Source organism: Galeopterus variegatus, unplaced genomic scaffold, assembly GCF_000696425.1.
Source record: "Galeopterus variegatus unplaced genomic scaffold, G_variegatus-3.0.2 Scaffold465, whole genome shotgun sequence".
In the NCBI taxonomy this organism is placed as follows: domain Eukaryota; kingdom Metazoa; phylum Chordata; class Mammalia; order Dermoptera; family Cynocephalidae; genus Galeopterus; species Galeopterus variegatus.
In genome coordinates, this window is record NW_007726576.1 from 433,557 (window position 1) to 449,088 (window position 15,532).

Here is a 15,532-nt window from a genome sequence, read left to right on the forward strand (position 1 = left end):
GAAACTCCAAGATCATGGCACCATCATTTGGTGTCTGGTGAGAGCTGCATCCTCTGGAGGGGAGAAATAGTGCATCCTCACATGATGGAAACGCAAAAGAGGACCAACAACCTCTGTCAAGCCCTTTATGAGGGCACCTAATCCCATGAACAAGGGAGAATTCCTCATGGCCTAATCACTTCTTAAAGGCCTCACCTCTTAATACTATCACATTGGCAACACCTGAATTTTGGAGGCAGCACATTCAAAGTGTAGCAAATAGAAGGGTACTTCAAATAGTTCATGGAAGAGTAGGACTAGAAGATAATATGAATCTTTCCATGAACTTTTTGAAATACCCCTCATATGTAAAATGCTGTTTTGCCTTTGAAATTTGTTTTAGTTATGTGATTCTCAATAGAAATCACACAAATGGAAAAGGGTATTTTTACTAAAATTACATGACATTGTCTTTTCTTATTGTGGTAAACTATACATAACATTAAATTTATCATTTTAACTATTTTAACTATTTTTTTTATCATTTTAACTATTTTAACTACTAAGTGTACAATTCAGTGGCAATTAAGTGCAAGAGTACTTCAAAAAGTTAATGGAAAGTTTATTATCTTTTTAAAAATTAATTAACGTATTATTTTCTACATTCTAAGATGTTGCAGAGCAGTTGGAGTGGAGGGAGAGAGAGGAAGAGGGAGGGGGATAGGGTGAGAGGACAAGGAAGTGGGGACGGGGGCATGGTCGAGGCTGTTAGCACCCCCCTCATTCCGGCAGAGGAGCCCATGGGGCTTCTGGCAGCAGCTCGGTTGTGGCTGGGCTGGATGCAGATGACATGGGGGTGTGGCTGAGGCCCTTGGCCCCCTCCACCCTGGCTCAGGAGCCCAGGGTGCTTCTGGTGGCAGCCTGCTGGTCATTGCTGGGCTGGATGCTGACATTGGGGGGCTGGCTGGGGCCCTTGGCCCCTCCACCCTGGCTTGGGAGCCTAGTGTTTCCAGTCCTTCTAGGTTTTATAGACATTCTTTGGTGATATTAGACATTTACTGGTTAATATCAAGATTTTGTCTCTGATCTCTAGGTTTTTTGTTTTTTCTTTCAGTTCTGTGTTGGATTATTAGCTACTCCCACCACTTAAACTTTGCACTAGAACTAATTTGTTGTCCTTTGCTTATTTCTAAAATGGGGGAACTTCCTGTGGGGACCAGCACTTGAGCCCTGTGGTTGAGCTAAATTGCCGCTTTGCTGCTGATTCTCTGGGGAAGTCTTTTCATGCAGCTCAAGTTTTTAATTGTTGACCTTGTAAGCACTTCCAGGTCTTTTGTCCTGCCGAAATTCATACATTGAAATCCTAACCCCCAGTACTTCAGAATGTGACTGTATTTGGAAATATGGCCTTTTAAAACGTAATTAAGGTGGGCTGGCCAGTTAATTCAGTCGGTTAGAGCAGCCTTGTAACACTAAGGTCAGGGGTTCAGTTCCCTGTGCTGGCCAGCCACCAAAAAAGATGATTAGGGTAAAATGAGGTCAGAGGGGTAGGTCCAATCCAATATTGTGGTGAATATTGAAGCAGAGATGGTCATGAACTACTCAGAGGCAACGGCAGTTGCAACCGAGGGAGTAGGAACGACCATTCACCAAGCTAGTGAAGGCCTACAGTTAAAGTCCAATGGATATTATTATGAAAGCCATGAGAAAAGTAAGCGGACAGGATAAAGGAAGGGGAGCCCCAGCGGCAGAACCTCCTGAAATTTTATTTGAATAGACTATACTGCATACTCCCTTCAGTTCAAGGATGCAGCAGTTTCCAACTGCTGGTGTTATCATCCTGAGAAGTACTGTGTGCAGCACGTCCCACATGGGTACTGACACCATGTGTCTCTTCTGGCTGTGGCCAGAGGTCATGGCCGTTCTCTTAACAGAACGTATCACAGAATGTTAACCCTCTACATATTCCCCTTTTTTATTTATTAAAGGAAGTCGAGGCCCTCAGGGAAATCAGGGGAAGAAGGAGAAGGTAAAAATAGGTGATGGCATCTTAAGTGCAATCATAGCTTCTGCGTGTTGAGTTCTTCAGAAAAGGCGGCATACAGTGTTTAAGACTGTAAGAAATAAAAAGAAATGATCAACCATAAAAGCACTTGTGAACCAAATCATAAATTTAAAGAAGAAAACCAGGACCTTGGATCCAACCATTTAACAATGTCAGTTAATTCACATAAAGTAATATTCTTAGCTTCTTGTTGTAATTGAAACGTCTGCTGTTTTAACTTTGTTTGAAGGGTTGAAATATCTTGTCCTAAAGATGAACTAAATGCTCCTTTAATATACTTTTAAAAAATTTTTCCCATGAGACAGACTCATTAAATGGTACACGGGTTATGCAAAACTTATTAAAATTGATTTAGCTTGTTGTCTTTCTACTATCTCAAGGACAGCCGCCTCTAAATCATCAAGTGATTGAAGAATTTCTTGATCTATAACAGTAAGAGATTCCAGTTCCCCAGTAACATTTTGCAAAAGGCTATTGATATGAGCTGTGGTATGAATAGAATGGGTTAAAGCCACTGCAGCAGTAGCAGCTGTGGCAGCAAGGCTGTAATAGCAATAATAGAAGTGATTAAAATTCCCCAAAATCATTTTTGACAAGGATGTATGCTATCATAGCAAAAAAACAAATTTTCAGGTATTTTGGAGTGCCTGTAGTTGATAAGGCAGTCTCCACCTGAGGAGTGAGACATATTATGTCTTCCCAAGTGATACCAGTGGCTCCATGGGAACTCAGAAGAAGACCATGATCTCTTTTTTGATTTGGGAAACGCATGTATGGAGTGTTTTCAGTTGAATTAAGAGATAGGTGTTAGAGGCCTGGCAGTGGATTCCGGTGAGGACAGGCTCTTCTCCAACTCATGGTATGGTTTTATTAATTGGGCAGAAACCCAGATAGGACCTGTAGGCGATAAAACAGAAGCATATCTCCTTCCCCATGTTGAGTTCTATAGGCCTTTTCCATAAAGGGCCATTTAAAGGATCTCTATAAAGAACTAATGGTTTAAATCTGTGATCTGATGGAGAAAAATGTCTTTCAATAGCTGTAAAACCAATACTAGAAATGTTTAAAAAATTAAGAGTTAATAAAGCTTTCCACAGTTGTTCTTGTGGGGATAAATGATCATGCATATTCCCTCTTTTTTGTTTAAAAAGTTGTGATTTAAGGAGCGAATATGCTCGTTCTGTAATAGTTTGTCCTTGAGGGTTATATGGAATTTCTTGTAATATGTTTAATATTCCAACATTGACAAAATTGTTTAAAAGAGTTAGAAGTATAAGCAGGGCCATTGTCAGTTTTGATTTCAGTAGGGATTCTTATGGAGGCAAATGAAGCCAGTGGATGGTGATGAACATGTTTAAGAGTTTCTCCTGTTCGACAAGTGGCATGTAAAACTCTGGAAATTGTCAGTAACAACATGAATGTATTTCGATTTGCCAAAAGTCGGATGATGAGTAACGTCCATTTGACATAATGCTTTGGGTTGCAAACCATGAGGATTAATACCAGTTGAAAATGGTGCAGCAAATGATTGACAAACAGGACAAGCCTTAATAATCTCTTTTGCTTTGATTAAAGGCAGAGAATATTGTTTAGCCAAAGCTCAAGCTCCTTGATGAAAAAATTGGTGAGAAATAATTGCAGGAGTGAGATTAAAAGAATAAATATTCAATATATCTGCCATGCCATTGTCAAATGATATAGGGCCAGGAAGATTAGAATGAGAACGTACATGAACAATAAAAAGATCCTTTGGATCTGCCCGCCCTAGCTCGATGTAGCTGCCTCCCCTGCTCCCTGCAGAGCTGGAGACTTCCCCTGGTGGCGCAGGCCCAGGGCAGGGACAACCGAGGGGGACAGGAGGGGAACTGGCAGGGGGAGTGGGCTCTCCAGGGAAGCCCAGATGTGGAAGGTGAATGTGCTGAAAAGGCCTACAAATCAGAATGTTTGTCCTTCCGGAGGGATGAAGTAACTCATGGCTGGCCAAACTCAAGTACCAATTCAACCGTGGTCCAGCAACATTCGCTCTCGCCAGCAGTCTTTTTTCTTTTTTGGCAGCTGGTCGATACAGGGATCAAACCCCAGACCTTGGTGCTACACACTCTAGGCAACTGAGCTAACCAGCCAGGCCTAAGACTATTTTTTTTAAAACTATGCATTTCTTCTGCGTTCCCACTATTGCTTTGGTCCAAGCTTAAATGTACCTGACATGGGGCAATTCACAAAGAACAGAAATTTATTTTGCATAGTTCTGTTAGCTGGGAAGTCCTGTATCAATTTGCTGGCATCTGGTTGAGGATTTGATCTGCTTCCAGGATTGCACCTTGAATGCTGTGTCCTTTAGAGGAGAGGAATGCTGTGTCCTCAGATGGCAAAAGGCAGAAGGGCAAAAATGGGCAAACTCCCTCTGTTAATCCCTTTTTAAAGGTCATTAATTCATTCATGAGGGCTCACCCTCAGGATCTAATCACCTCCCAAAGGGCTCATCTCCCAACACTGTTGCATTGGCCATTAAGTTTCCAACACATTAATTTTTTTTTTTTTTTGTCCTTTTTGAGCCCGGCCGCACCATGCTCAGCCAGTGAGCGCTGTGAGCACACCGGTCATCCCTATATAGGATCCGAACCCGCGGCAGGAGCGCTGCTGCGCTCCCAGCCCTGCCCTCCCCCGAGTGCCCCAGGGGCTCAGCCCTAATTTTTTTTTTTTTTTGTCCTTTTTGAGCCCGGCCGCACCATGCTCAGCCAGTGAGCGCTGTGAGCACACCGGTCATCCCTATATAGGATCCGAACCCGCGGCAGGAGCGCTGCTGCGCTCCCAGCCCTGCCCTCCCCCGAGTGCCCCAGGGGCTCAGCCCTAATTTTTTTTTTTTTTTGTCCTTTTTGAGCCCGGCCGCACCATGCTCAGCCAGTGAGCGCTGTGAGCACACCGGTCATCCCTATATAGGATCCGAACCCGCGGCAGGAGCGCTGCTGCGCTCCCAGCCCTGCCCTCCCCCGAGTGCCCCAGGGGCTCAGCCCTAATTTTTTTTTTTTTTTGTCCTTTTTGAGCCCGGCCGCACCATGCTCAGCCAGTGAGCGCTGTGAGCACACCGGTCATCCCTATATAGGATCCGAACCCGCGGCAGGAGCGCTGCTGCGCTCCCAGCACTGCACTCTCCCGAGTGCACCAGGGGCTCAGCCCTAATTTTTTTTTTTTTTTTGAGGACAACTCTTTATTGCTATCAGAGGCTTTTAGCATCAGTACGTGGTTCTGACTGTGATACCTTCTTCAAAATGCAGAAGGAGCTCAGGATCCAGAAGTCATTAAGAGAAATATAGGTAGGCTAAGGAGGCAGGGGAAATAACTTTAGTCAAGAAAATGCTAATAAGGCTGGCTGGTTAGCTCACTTGGTTAAAGCATGGTGTATGTTAACACCAAGGTCAAGGGTTCAGATCCCTGTGCTAGCCAGCCACCAAAAAAAAAAAAAAAATCCTAATCACAACAGCTTAATATAAAACTAGGATACTAAATTTAGTTATAACATGTTACAGACTTAAATTGTAGAGTTATCCCAACATCTAGACAGTGTCTCCCACTGATTATAAATGAGTGAAAACTCATCAGTGATAAAAATCTAATTTTAGTGGTTACATAAATGTTTCTTTGGTAAGCACCTGGATATATTAACTTTATCATAAATTCTGTATACAAATGTCAAAAATGCTTTCAACAAATCTGAGGGTCCTAATTACCTGTCACTTTTAAGCTTCATTTTAAGATAAACAAAAATGAAGCCTGGCCAGTTTGCTCACTTGGTTAGAGCATGGTGCCGAGAACACCAAGGTCAGGGTTTGGATCCCCATACTGGCCAGGTGCCAAAAATATAAAAATAAAAAATAATAAAATTGGGGTAAATTGCTAAAAAATAATTTTGGGGGTTTCCTATCCAGTGGAAGAGCATGGATCAGCATGCATAAAATTCATTCCATTCAAGTATTTGATGGAGAAGCAAGCAAATGCAACAGGACAATTAAATCAAGACACTGAGGACAGGATTTGCTAGCTATGACTTTTAGAATTTTTTTTAATGTTAAATGTGTATTTTTGACATGGGGCAAGCTACATTACATTTTAGAAGAAAAGGTGAAATACTTTTTAGTAATTTTAGTATATGACATACTATAAATTTATTTATTTATTTTTTTAAATTTTGGATCTTTTGAATTTTGTGTGTGTGTGTGTGTGTGTGTGTGTGTGTGTGTGTGTGTATATATATATATAGGTCTTTCAGTGCTCCAGTAATGTTGAATTATAATTACTTGCACAGTGTGTGTGTGTGTGTGTGTGTGTGTGTATATATATATATATATATATATATATATATATAGGTCTTTCAGTGCTCCAGTAATGTTGAATTATAATTACTTGCACAAGTAAGTGAGTGTTTTTCGTTTTTCGTTTTCCTGACTCACTTCAAATCAGCCTTTCTTGGTTTTGCACGTTCTCATTCCCAGAGTATTCACCTTAGTTTGCACTTGAAGGTAATACTTGCTGAAATTACATGACGGACACAGGCTGCAAAGGTGTACAAGGGGAAGCCTGTCCCTCTTGTCTTGATAAATCAGTGCCACATACAGAACCCACATCTTCTGAAGCGTTATCTTAGTTTTAGAGCGTTGACTCCATCACAGAAGTCCTCCACTTCCGTGTCCTCTACTCTGTGTTTAGCAGAGCTGTGCTTGCACCACCGCGGCTGCCGCACCTCTGATTGGCACTTCTGGACTGCTGTTGTACTTGGAGAAATCTGGGCCTGGGACAGAGGAGGGATGTAATCTGAACACTCTATTGTCACAGGTCACTTGGTTGTGCTTGAGGGGACGGTAGACACAAACGGAATTTAGAGGCAGGAAAAACTGCAAAGTAGAAAGGTGATGTGCCTCCGCCTCCCGGCGGTCGGTCAACTGGGAGCGGTCCGCGTCTGTGCTTTCTGCAGCGGCCCGACTGTAAGAGGAAGCCGGTCAGGAGGGGCTTTCTCCACCTCCAGCAGCACCAGCGCCACGGCAAGCCTGGCTGCTTGGAACTGCAGAAGCTGTCAGCAGGCCATACCGTCGTTGCTTGGTAAGGACTGCCAAGTGCTGAGACGACTCAGCTTGGGCAAACTGAAAGTGACGGGGGCCTAGTTGGCACTGCCACAGCACGGAAAATGTGAAGAAAATCCAGTGTGGCTGTGTGAAGGTCCCCATTCAACTCATCCAGAGTAATTCCCTCCATTCTCATTATTTCAGCTGAGAAACATCCACGGACGCTGTCTCTTGCCAGTACCTTCAGTCCTGCATTCTCTCATTCTCAACAGTCTCGGCAGCTGGGAAGAAACAGCGGATCGCAATACAACTCAAGCATACAGCGTGGGCCTTTAGGTAGCTGAACACCTGCCCCGAAGACTGCCGGCCAGAGCCACTGTCGCTGGACCGCGGCTGAGCTGCTCCTTGGCCAGCCATGAGTTACTTCAGCCCCCCGGAAGGACAAACATTCAGACTTGTGGGCCTTTTCAGTACATTCACCTTCCACATCTGGGCTTCCCTGGAGAGCGCCTTTTCCAACAGGAAAGACAACGGTCCTGGAAACTTGATGACGTCCTTTGGATCTGCCTGCTACCCAGCTCCATGTAGCTGCCTCCCCTGCTCTCGCAGAGCTGGAGACCTCCCCGGGCCCAGGGCAGGGACAACCGAGGGGGACAGGAGGGGAACCGGCCGGGGACGTGTGCTCACCGGCGGGGAGCAGGGCTGAGGCCGGGGTCGACCCACCCATTGGTTCCACGACGCCCCCGACGGGAGGCGGCCTCCGCGGGGGCCCGGGTGGGGCGGGGCCTCGGGGAGAGGCGGAGCGGGGGAGGGGAGGGAAAATAAGACCAAGCCAGGCGGCAAGGGCTGGGGGACGCCTGGGGGACGCCTTCAGACCTTCAGATGGCTGCTTCTTTAGGGAACCATCTATTCCAGTTCTTTGCTAATTCTAAAATTTTGTTGTTGCTGTTGCAAGTGTTCTTTACGTATTCAAGATATTAATCCTTTATCAGATATAAAATTTGCAAATATTTTCTCCCGTTCTGTTCTTGTCTTCACTTTCCTGAACGTGTTTAATAATATTGGGCCTTTTATTTTTTGTTCTTGTTGCTAGTTCTCTTTTATTTCTGTAAACACTTTAAATAAAATTATTTTATATGCTATATAATCATTCCAGTGCCTGAAATCTGCCCTTTTTTTCCCTGTTGACTATTGCCCACGGCGGATTGTTTCTGTGTATATTTTGTAATTTTTGATGAACTGTTCTTTTTTGTTATTTTAAATTAAAAAAATTTTTTTGAACTGATCTTAAATTGAGGAAATTGACAGGGTTTCTTTGCTTGGCCAAATTTTAGTCAGGCTCCTGAATCTTATCCTAGGCCCACCTATGTACTTCTTTGTAAAATCCAGTTTTGGCAAAGAACTCTGCTACGTCACTTTAGCCAGAACTCCCCACACTTGATATATGAGCACCCTCGATATCCAGTCAAGTTCATCCTGCACCATCTCACAGCTGATGTCTGATACCCTGGCCTGCCTTAAGCAAGAATCCTGTTAGGTCCATTTAGCCAGAATTCACCTCACTCCTCATGTTTCCTGTTAGTAATTTTCCATCCACTACCCCCACTCTGATCCTTCACTATACATTAACACCCGTGTATGCTGTACTTGGAGTTGAGCCCTATATCCCTCCTACTTCAAGAGTCCACTGCTGTAGTCCCTACACCTTTCTCAATGGTCCTGAATAAAATCTGCGGCCGGCCCGTGGCTCACTCGGGAGGGTGCGGTGCTGATAAAAAAAAAAAAAAAAAAAAAAAAAAAAAAAAAAGGGGGGGGGGGGGGGGGGAGAAGATTTAACAACTACAATTTTTTGAAGTTGTTACAACAAGCAAATGGAAAGAACATTCTTGGGTGGGAGGGGGGAGAGGGAGGAGGGAGGGAGGTGTCGGTGATGGGCCATAATAATCAACTATATTGTATATTGACAAAATAAAAATTTAAAGGAAACAAAAAAAAGAAATAAAATAAGATAAAATAAATAATAAAATAAAATAAAACAATAAAATAAAATAAATAAAATAAAATAAAATAACCTGCCTTACTGTGCTCTAACAAGTGTCACTGAATAATTTTTTCTTTAACAGAATCCAGATTTTACTTTGAATGAATCTGCTGCATTTCCCCAGAGAGTGCTTCTCTTTGTATTGCCAGTGCCAAAAGCAATTGTTGGAGCTTAGGACATGATACCCCAAAGTATGGCAACTTGTCATACTGAGAATTTTAGCTGAAGGAGACAGGAGGGCCTGACATGCAAGAAGGTCTCTCCCTAATCTTCTCCCACGCTCCTGTCTCCCACCCTTCTTTTCCCCCCAAAGCAAGCTATAAAACCTAGAAAGATTGCTCTCTGACTCACCTCCTCTGAAAGTAGGTCATAAGATCCTCATGTGACAGAGGTCCTGCCCTATATCCAAAGGAAAGGGATGCTGCACAGAGAGGCCAAGAAAAATCTGAACAAACAGGGCTTGCTGAGTTCCCCTAACTTATCACTGTTGTCCTACCCCTTTTTGTCCAATCACATTTCTATACAAGTATTCACTTCTTTTGCCAGACTTAGCATGAAAATATAGTTGTTTCACATTTACTAACAGACCCAAATATATATAGCTCTTCTATACCATATAAAAACAAGATGTCAATATATATCAACTTTAAACTTATGCTTAATAGTAAATGTTTTAGTATTTCGACTAATTTAGAAATGACCTGGACATTTAATGAATATCTATTACTTAATTTTACCTAAAGTTTCAAGTTACCAAAAAGATTTTTTGAAATGATTTAAAGTTCATTTTTAAACATTTATAAAGCCTTATTTGTTATTTATTGTTGCTGTCCTCTGTAAACCAGAGATAATTTACTTATTTTTAACAACCATGCTTGAACTGTTCATGAAAATTCTTTGAGAAACTGAACAAAACTAGCTACAATCTCTCAAGTTATTTCCCTCTAAACCATATTTACGGCATGTGAATTTTAGGCAGTCATCAATGAAAGAAAGTGAGCTGAAATGCCAGGTACCGACTGAGCTTTATTAAAGGAAAAGAATCTGCCAGGCTGCACTCAAAATGGAGGGCAGCAACCAGCGTCAGTGTGGGAGGGCTTATATAGGCTGTAAGGAAGGCTGATGTAATCAGGGAGGTTTGGTGCTGCTGTGGAGGAGTTTCTATTTCTCAGAAACAACGAGGTCTTCCATAAAGGAAAGGCTGGTGGCCATTTTGTGCTGAGTGTGTGTAAAATGGCACCGGTCATGTCCAAGATGGCGTCAGTCACATCCAAGATCCATCATTCCTGCCTTTTAAATATAGGGAGAAGGGAAAAAGGGCAAAGATCTCATTGTTCTGAAGCTACTTCCTGCTAGAGATGGGCAAAGATACAAAAAAAAAATAAAACAATTAGGTGGCGGGGTATTGGTTTTGTGTGGGGAGGCCGTATTCTTCTGGGGAAGGGTCAACAGTTCTCAGGGGCTGATAAGCTGCTCCCAGGAACAATTCGGTGACCTTTTCGTTGGTGAAAGCCTGCATGTATTCCCACTCAAGGATGTCTTCAACACTGGAGGTGGCGTGTCGGGACCAGTCTTGGAGCAGCTCCTGCGTGAAGGACATGAAGGGGGCTTGGAAGAGTGAGAGGATAATCGCCCGGGAAAGATCACCCTTTTTCTGGGATTGGGGGAAGAGCAGAGGTCCTGGAGATTTTCAATTTTGTGGATCCTAAAATGGACGAAGTGTAAGGAGATGTTGGGTTGGGGGTTGAGCAGAGGGACAACTCTGGCTTAGAGTTAACACATTCTTTGGGTAAAGTCTCAGGTGCTAGTTTTACCAAAGATAAGTGATACCAAGGGGCCTTTCCTAGTACTTTTAGTGCCGTGGGGGTGGTGAGAAGTGCTGTATGAGGCCCTTCCCAACATGGTGAGAGGGACTTTGGGATTCAGGTTTTAATATACACTTGCTGTCCTGGGCTCAGTCTAAAGTCTGGGGGGGGTGGTGGGGAAAGGATGAGGTAATAGAAGATTGGCCTGTTCCCAAAGAAGATCCCTAATGAGCAAAAGAGTAGGGAGATACTGGCCTAAAGGTGATAGACTGGAAGGGAGAGATGTGAGGGTGAAGTTGTCTGCCATACATAAGTTTGAAGGGGCTGAGACCAGTGGGTTTGTTGGGGGCAGCTCACAAGTGAGTGAGTGCTAGAGGGAGAAGTTGGGTCCAAGGGAGGTGAAGTTCCATGGACAGCTTGGTGAGGTGTTTTTATGAGGTGACTGGCTTTTTCTACTTTGCCTGATGACTGAGGCCGATATGGTATATATAAAAGTCCCATTTGACATGTAAGGCCTGTGCTGTGAGTTGTGTAATCTGGGAATTGAGTGCCAGGCTGTTAGCAGACTGGAGGCTGGTGGGCAAGGCCAAAACGAGGGATGATTTTCGAGGTGAGAGCACACGTTACTGCTGTAGCGTCCTCTGAAGTGCAGGGAAAAGCCTCACCCCAACCTGAAAAGGTATCTAGTATAGTTAGAAGGTAGCGTGTCCTTTTGTGGGGAGGCATGTGAGTCAAGTCAATTTGCCAGTCGTGGCCAGGAGTGTATCCTCTGGCCTGGTGGGTGGGAAAGGACCGAACTTGGAGGCCACCTTGATTGGAGCAACGAGTACACAAAGGACAGTTTTGAGTGATTTGTTTAAGTAACTTGGCCATATGGGGAGAGTAATATAAGAGCTGAAGAAGGCATAGTAGGGGTTCATAGCCTATATAAACTGAATTATGGAAATTTAAAAGAATTTTTGCTCAGCTTCTGTGGTAGGGAGGACATAGCGACCAGAGAGAATACACCAGTTGTCCTTTCTCTGTGCTCCCAACTGTTGGAGGTGTTGTATTTCTTGGGGTATGTATTGGGGTAAGGGCATAGGGGCCATGAGAAGGACCTGAGCAGGAGAGGAAGAGTGGGGGCCTGGTGATTGAGCAGCCTGTTTTGTGGTTAGATCTGCCAGTTTGTTTCCCTGGGCTATGGGGTCATTGGAGGTTTGGTATCCTCTGCAGTGTATAACACCGACCTCCTTTGGGGATGTGAACCTGGACAATTTCCCCTGTCCCTACCACTTCACAGAGAGGGTATAAAGGAGCTGGAGCTGAGGCAGGGTTGTCACCTAATGAAGGGAGAGAAGGAGAAGGGTTGGGTGGCTGAGGATGAGCATCTCAAGACCAGGTGTGGGAAAGAGAGGGAAAAGGTGGAAGGGCTGTTGAAGGATTTGGAGCATAGGAGGTGGTCGGGGAGCAGAGTGGTCTTATGGATCAAAAGATTGATCCAAGTCCAGAAGGGGTGGTTAGGCATGAGCTAGGAGAATTTGAGACATAGGACAGTTTTGACAGAGAGAAGGACATGATTGAAGACAGAAGAATGCTTGAACATAAGGAATTTCTCCAGCCTTGCCATTTCAGTGACAAAAATTGTTTAAATCTCTAATAGTATCTAAATCAAGAGTGCCATCTTCTGGCCACTTGGATCCATTGTCTAGTTTGTATTTAGGCCAAACCTGATCGCAGTAGGAAATAAAGCATTTGGGTTTAATTTCTCCCTAGAGGCCAAGAGGTTATAAATTGGCCAGGAGACAGCCTAGGGGTGTAGAGTGTGGCAGTTTGGATCATAAGGATCCCACATAGAGGGTGAGAAAGGAAACGAGTCCTAGTAGAAGGAGGGTGATGACAAAGTCTCCTCGGAAGCTGAGAGATTGTAAATCATCCAAGGAGACAGCCCAGAGGCATAGAGCATGGAGGTTTAGATTGTGAGGATCCCATTTAGAGGGTGAGAAAGGAAACAGGCAGTCCCAGTAGAAAAAGAGTGCCACCAAGGAGCATCCTCATTGCTGTGCACCTTCTTTTCAAGAGAGAGAAGCTACTGACCAGCTAGAGGAGCATCCTCCAACAGCTGGGGGGCAAAAGAGGGGTTCCCTCAGCCAGCTGCCTGGTCTTCGGGAAGTAGACAGAAGTCATAGAGAGTAGTCGGGGGAACCTGTAGAAGTAGGTAGGACAGACCCAGTGACTCACCCGGAATTGAGGCTGATGGTGGATGCGTTGTTCTGAAATGGCAAAAGGAGAGAGTCCTGATTGTACCTGGTACGGAAGGTCTGGGAAGGGCAGCCAAGAGGGGCTAATAAACCCAAGAGAGGGGATCATCTGATGGTCCTGGCCAGGACCCTTTCTGGGTTTGGCACCAAAATGAAAGAAAGTGAGCCAAAATGCCAAGTACCAATCAAGCTTTATTAAAGGAAAAGTATCTGTCAGGGTGTGCTCAAAATGGAGGGCAGCTCCAGGTGTGGGGGTGGGAGAGCTTATATGAACTGTAGGGTGCCAAGGGCTGGCTGATACAATCAAGGAGGGGCATTATGCTAATGTGGAAGCTATGTGACCAGGGTGGAGAACGGTGCCCTTGCAGAAGCAAAAGGGTTTCTGTTTCTCAGAAATCATGAGGTTTCTCATAAAGGGAAAGGGGGAGGTTGGGGCCATTTTGTACTTGGCCTTGCCTAAAATGGCGCCGGTTATGTTCAGAACCTATTACCAAGGGTTAGTTTGCACCATGAGAGAGCATTTGTCATAGGTTACCAAGGGTTAGTTTGTGCTGTTGTAGGGAATATCACCTTTGGGCCTGGGGTGGCTAATAAGTCACTGGCATAATGGCTGCAGTTTTAAAAGTAACTGACAGAAGTTTCAGTAAGTAGTTATTGCTACAGGGGGTGTGATCTCTGGCTTTTGGAGTTGGCAGTATGTGGGAAGTTTTTTTGCACGCTTAGGTAAGGGAGGCGTCAGGTGTCCAGTTGGGTCAGACAGAAACTTGAAAATTATGGGCCGGCCCGTGGCTCACTCGGGAGAGTGCGGTGCTGATAACACCAAGGCCACGGGTTCGGATCCCATATAGGGATGGCCGGTTCGCTCACTGGCTGAGCGTGGTGCTGACAACACCAAGTCAAGGGTTAAGATCCCCTTACCGGTCATCTTTTAAAAAAAAAAAAAGAAACTTGAAAATCATGCTAAGTTGGCTCAAGGAGATCTCAGAGCCTACGCCATTTTTGCTCTGAGAAAACCAAGATCCAGTGTAAATATGAAAATGGGATCCTAAGTCATAAAGATCGGACCATTCTGCCTTCCATACACCTGTGTTTTTCATGTATGTGGGAAAATAGCCTAAGTGCTTCATTTTCAAGAATAGCTTAACAAGGGTTGCTTGAGTAACCTGTGGTGTGATAACGCCTGAAAGTTATGACTTCAGGGTGACTTCTCAAGATGGTGGCTGGTCACTTTGTTCTTTTTACTTCCTCGTTCTTCTCCCTGTTCAGGACTTCTTTGTGGGCCTTTTTTGTGGGCTTGTCTTGAGTTCAGGCCTTTCCATCAACAGGAAGTGAACAATAAATACCTTATTAGGAAATAATGAAACTTACACGATATTTGGGAAGATTGTACATCCCACAGTACTCAGCCAATGGGACTTGTGCACTAGGGAATAAATTGCTTGATGTAACTTTCCAGCATACCTGCCCAATAGATGCCTGATCTTGCAACACTGCCACTAAAGTCTTGCTTCGCCATACCTCATGTCTCCGTGTCCATCCTTTGTCATTGGATGGGTGAGGGCATTTTGCACAATGTATAAGAATGATGGCCTCAGAAGCTGCAAATATTTACAAAAGTAGCAAAATCATTCTGAAAATAATTCAGAAATATGATGGCCATTATGAAGAATGTTCCAGATGAGCAACACTGCACTTTAAGATTGATCCTTCCCCTCCCATGAACAGCTATTGCTTTCCTATTTGTCTTGTTCTTTGTCCTGAGAACTTGGCTTGATTTTCTGTCAGGTAGCACACCACTTATAGGGCTTGTGCATACAAGTTGCCAACCAAAAGGCTAGGAACTCCCAGAATATGGCCAGAAATGTGGGTTGTACCCCATTTGCAACTAGACTGATTTGCTGACAGCTCTCAGGGCATTATCTAAGTCTTTCTTACTTTTGGCTGTTGTTGGGAGTGGTTCTGCATCATAGAATGGCCAAATTAGTCCATTTATGTTGCTTAAAATGAAATACCTGAAACTGAGGAATTTATAAAGAAATGAAATTTATTTCTTTTAGTTTCGGAGGCTGAGAAGTCCAAAGTCCAGGGAATACATCTGGTGAAGGCCTTCTTGTGGGTGGGAACTCTCTACAGGGTCCAGAGGCATCCATGGTATCACATGGTGAGAAATGACTGAGCAAGAGAGGGCTAATCTGCTCACTTGCTCTTCATTTAAAGCCAACAGAACCATGTCCATTACTCCAGCAATGGATTAATCCATTCATGAGGGCACAGTCCTCACAATCTAATCACCTCTTTTTTGAAAGACCCAACCTTTCAAATACTGTAATTGGATTTCCCACCCT

At 44.1% G+C, this 15,532-nt stretch overlaps 1 pseudogene; it reads right to left on the minus strand.

The window, feature by feature from the left end:
- Positions 1-6,548: 6,548 nt before the first annotated feature.
- Positions 6,549-14,703, minus strand: LOC103587594 (annotated as a pseudogene).
- Positions 14,704-15,532: the final 829 nt, after the last annotated feature.